The 5,186-nt window shown below is 44.4% G+C and overlaps 1 pseudogene; it reads left to right on the top strand.

Moving 5' to 3' along the window:
- The first annotated feature begins 1,436 nt into the window (after positions 1-1,436).
- On the top strand, positions 1,437-2,913 carry LOC103727682 (annotated as a pseudogene).
- The last annotated feature ends 2,273 nt before the right edge of the window (positions 2,914-5,186 follow it).

Raw genomic sequence — 5,186 nt, 5'->3', positions numbered from 1 at the left:
AGGAGAAGGAGGAAGGGGGGGAGGGAAGAAAGAAGGAAGGGAGGAAGGAAGGAAGGAAGGAAGGAAGGAAGGAAGGAAGGAAGGAAAGAAAAGCTGGGGATGGTGGCACGTGATTTAGTCCCAGCACTTGGGAAGCAGAAGCAGGCAAATCTCTGTGAGATCAAGGCCAGCCTGGTCTACATAGGGAGTTCCAGGCCAGCTGGGGCTAAAGGGAGACCCTGTCTCAAACATCTTGTCAGGCACAGAGAGTATGTGTATGGGAGATGCCCAGTACTCGGTGACACATCTGCAGTCGAAACTTTACAACTAAGGCTCATGGAACACAGTAGAATGAGGGGTAGAGAGAGGGCTAATGCACCCCTCAGCTCTCACCAGTGAGGCTCCATGTACATCAGAGTGTGATGCACACAGAAGGCCACAACTGGCCACGTTTGGGAGAATAAGAGACTGTAGAGTGTAGATGGGACTCCTGTATGGAACCTCACCCACCCACGGCTCAGGGACCATTGTGGAAGAGGGGGCAGAAAGATTGTAAGAGCCAGGGCTGGTTCATGAACACACGAACACGGAGGCCTCCAGGCCACCGGAGGCTTGCTCATGCATGCCTGTAGCAGCAGTAGCGTGGAGCATGGGGCCCATGTCACCTCAGTTAAACAAGGGCCCAAAGGAGAGGTGAGAAATAGGTGGTGGGTCAGCACTAGACTGAGACTGAACTATTTGAGACCGATTGATGTTGGGTGAGGGAGGGTATGACTTACATACGACCACTGGATGGGCTGACTAGACTCCAGTGGACGCAGTTACACTGAAGGACATTGGGTGCAAACGCTTGAATGACTAGGACTCAGCAGGTACGGCAGAGTGCGCAGAGTTCGGTGGGGTCATGAGGGAGGAGTGGATGGGGGAGGGAGGTCTAGCTTTGAGGGGAAATGTATGAAATTTGAAAAGCTCAATAAAAAAATTGGGGCTGGAGAGATGGCTCAGCGGTTAAGAACACTGGTTGTTCTTGCAGAAGACCCGGGTTCGAATCCCAGCACCCACATGGCATCTAACAATTGTCTGTAACTCCAGTTCTAGGGTATCCAACAGTGTCTTTTGACCTCCATGGGTATTGCACAACATGGGTGCACTTACCTAGATGCAGGCAATACACGCATACACATAAAATAAAAATAATAAAAGTTTTAAAAGTTTTTTAAAAGCTCAATAAAAAATTAAAAAAGAAAAAAGAAAAAATTCCCACCAACCCCCCAAAAAAAGATTAAAAAATAATAATTGGCATCTGAACTATACAAAGAATTCTTAAAACTCAACAGTAAGAAAATAGCTAATTTAAAAAAATGATTGTGAGCACAGCTTGGGCAGCCACGTCTCCTGGCGTTCATTTTCCTTGTCCTGCATGGGCTGTGGGGGGCTCTGTGCTGCGGCTGTTAGTCATGTCGGATTCCAGAAGTTACAGTCAGTCTGGGGGTGAGCAGCAAAGTTATTCTTCCTATGGAAATCAAAGCAGCCACAAAGCTATTCTGGTTACGGACAAACAACTGATTCTTCATATGGACAAAACTATGGTGGATACTCCAGTTACGGACAAAATCAATCAGGTTATTCACAGTCCTATGGTGGTTATTAGAATCAAAAACAGAGCTCATATGGCCAGCAGTCGTATAATAACCAGGGACAACAAAACACAGAATCATCAGGAGGCCAAGGTGGAAGAGCACTTTAACATGGCCAGTCAGCCTATGGTCAACAAGATTCGTATGACCAGCAGTCAGACTATGATCAGCATCAAGGCTCACATGATGAGCAGTCAAATTATCAGCGTGAGTCCAATAATCAAAGCCAGCAGTCTTATCATTCACAAAGAGAAAACTACAGCCATCACACACAAGATGTGAGTAGGTATGGAGAATGTAATAGAGGATATGGCAGGTCACAGGGAGGAGGTCGAGGATGGGGGAGATATCACAAGGATGGAAGAGGTCCTTTGACAGGGTCAAGTGGTGGTGACCATGGTGGCTTCAAAAATTTTGGTAGCCACAGGGATTATGGACCCAGACCAGATGCTGATTCGGAGTCTGATAATTCAGATAACAACACAATCTTTGGGGAGGGTGTGTCTACAGATCAAGTGGGAGAGTTCTTTAAGCAAATAGGAATTATTAAGACTAACGAAAAGACTGGAAAACCCATGATAAATCTCTACACAAACAAAGATACAGGGAAGCCAAAAGGAGAAGCAACAGTGTCACTGGATGACCCTCCATCAGCTAAGGCAGCCATTGATTGGTTTGATGGAAAAGAATTTCATGGAAACATCATTAAAGTGTCTTTTGCTACCAGAAGGCCTGAATTCATGAGAGGAGGTGGAAGTGGAGGTGGACTACGAGGCCATGGAGGATACAGAGGCCGTGGAGGCTTTCAAGAAAGAGGCAGCGACCCTAAGAATGGGGACTGGGTTTACCCTAATCCATCATGTGGAAATATGAACTTTGCTGGAAGGAATTCCTGTAATCAGTGCAGTGAGTCTAGACCAGAGGACGCTCATCCCTCAGGGGGAGATTTCCGGGGGAGAGGCTAAGGTGAAGAAAGGGGCTACAGAGGTCGTGGGGGCAGAGGTGGAGACTGAGGTGGCTATGGTGGGGATAGAAGTGGGGTGGCTATGGTGGAGGCAGAAGTGGGGGTGGCTATGGTGGGGATTGAGGAGGAAGCTATAGAGGAGACCGAGGCGGCTATGGAGGAGGAGACCGTGGTGGTGGTGGTGGCGGCAGTGGAGGCTATGGTGGAGACAGAAGTGGACGCTTCGGGGGAGACAGGGGTGGTGGTGGCTATGGAGGAGCTCGAGGTGGCTATGAAGGCAAAATGGGAGGAAGAAAGGACTACAGAAATGATCAGCACAACCGACCTTACTGATGTCTGTTTTCAATGTTCCTTTGTCTCTGACATGACCCACAGTGAGACTGTCAGAGTTTTGCCTGCTGCTTTCCTCATGGCCTCTTGGGTAGTGAAACTGACATTTGGATTTCTATTTGGGTGGGAGGGCTGGGGACAGTTTTCCTTTTAGAAATGTCTGTTGAAATTTTCCCTTTTAGTTTCCTACCTCTGTTTCCCAAACCTTAAAACTAAGTGCGTTGTAAAATATTGCCAAAATGGAAAGTGTTTTGTAATACTACAATAAAAGTTGCTTGTTTTTTGTGGAAAAAAAATTTATTGTTTGAGAATTTCATATACGTATATAATGTGTTTTGATCAAATCCACCCTGCCCTGCCCTCCATCTCTCCCTGTATCTCATCCACCACTTTCCCTCCCAAGTTCGTGTATTCTTTCTGAGACCCACTGAGTCCATTTAGTGCTGCTGATGTGTACATAGGATCATCCTATGGCGCATGGAGAGCCTATCATTGGCTGGATTCCTGAAACCAAATAACTTCCCCTTGCCAGCAGCCATCAACTGTCAACAGTTCCTCAGCTAGGATAGGGCTTCATGAGCTCCTCCCCCATCCATGCTGGGATTTTGCCTACTTGATCTTGTCATAGCTGTTGTGAGTTCATGTTGCAAGAGCACTGTCATGTTGGAAACTGCCCCTGGCTCTCACATTCTCCTCAACCCTTCTGTGATGATCCCTGAGCCTTGGGAGTTGGAGACGTGGTAGAGAGGTACCATTTAGAGTTAAGCACTCCACAATCTCTCATTCTCTGCATGTTGACCAGTTGTGAGTCTCTGTACTAATCATTATATATACAATGAGATTTTATTCCACTGAAAAGAAAAATGAAATTATGAAATTTCCAGGTAAATGCATGGAGCTGGAAATAATCATTGAGTGAGGTAACCCAGACTCAGGAAGACAAGCACTGCCTAGGCTCTCTCATACACAGATCCTAGTTTTGAATATTTAGATATGTGTGTTTAAATTGTAGTACCCATAAAAGGCAGTAAATTAGTAAGGGGCCATAGTAGAGGGGAATAGTTTAACACAGCTTGGTCTGGGGATCTGCTATCTCTTCCTTCTGAGGCTGAGGTTACAGGTGTGTCACCCTGCTCACCTGGCATATATGTGGTGCTGGAGATGTGAACTCTGGTCTTCATACTTGGAACAACTGTTTAACCACTGAGTCATCTCCCCAATCCTACGGTTTGGTTATTATACAACAGTTAAGATCTTAAAGTCATGTATCGTGGTCATAGCCTGTGGTGTGTTGAGGAGATAATGGATCCTTAAACAAGGGCCTAGAGAAGGAAGTGAGGTCATTGGGAGTATGCCCTTGAAGGAGATACTGGGGCTCAGGCCTCTCCTTTCCCTCTCTGTGCTTTCTGGTCACCAAGAAGTAGACAGCTTTGTTATCCCAGGTGCTCACATCATGATGTTCTGCCTCATGACAGGGCTAAAGGCAACATGGCCAAGCTACCAGAGATTGAAACTTCTGAAACAGTAAACAAGAATAAACTTTTCCTTCTTTAAGTTGATTTTTCTCAGGCATTTTGTCATAGCTATGGAAAGCTGACCGTTTTAGTAAATTACAGTGATCTTCAAATGTCAAAACTACATGTACTCCAGAGATAAATCCCTGTGACTATTTTAATAATAAATTCTACTTGTTAATAATTTGTTTGGAATTTTATGTGTATATTTTTAGGAAAATGTTTTTTGATACACAGTCTCCCAGTATCTCCAGCTGGCCTGGAATTCACTACATAGACCAGGCTGAACTTGATCTCACAGAGATATGCCTGCATCTGGGATTAAAGGTGTGTGCCACCATGCCAAGCTCAGGAAATATTTGTAAAGAGTTTGTATAAACCTGGTATTCTTTTTTTCTTTCGAGGTTTGATATAACTCATCACTGGAAACATATGTCTTGGAGTTTTGATAATAAATTCAATTTCTCCCTAGAACTACTCAAATTTTCTATTTCATCTTGTATAAGTTTTAGTTTTCGTGGAATTTCCCCATTCTGTGTAAATTCCTGAATGTGTTGACAGGAATTTGACTGTAGGATCTGTAGTGATGTGTCTTTTACCTTCTGTTTTGGAAATCTGGCTCTTTTCACTATCAGTTTAGTTACAGTTTTGTCAAATTTTGTTCCTTTTAAAGAGCCGACTTTTGACTTTGTTAATTTTCTCTGTTTTCTTTTTATTTATATAGGTACTAAAGTTTAAAAAATCCTCTTTAAATGTTGTTTA

This window comes from Nannospalax galili, unplaced genomic scaffold, assembly GCF_000622305.1.
Source record: "Nannospalax galili isolate Female #2095 unplaced genomic scaffold, S.galili_v1.0 scaffold188, whole genome shotgun sequence".
In the NCBI taxonomy this organism is placed as follows: Eukaryota; Metazoa; Chordata; class Mammalia; order Rodentia; family Spalacidae; genus Nannospalax; species Nannospalax galili.
This window is presented reverse-complemented; position numbering and strand designations above follow the sequence as displayed.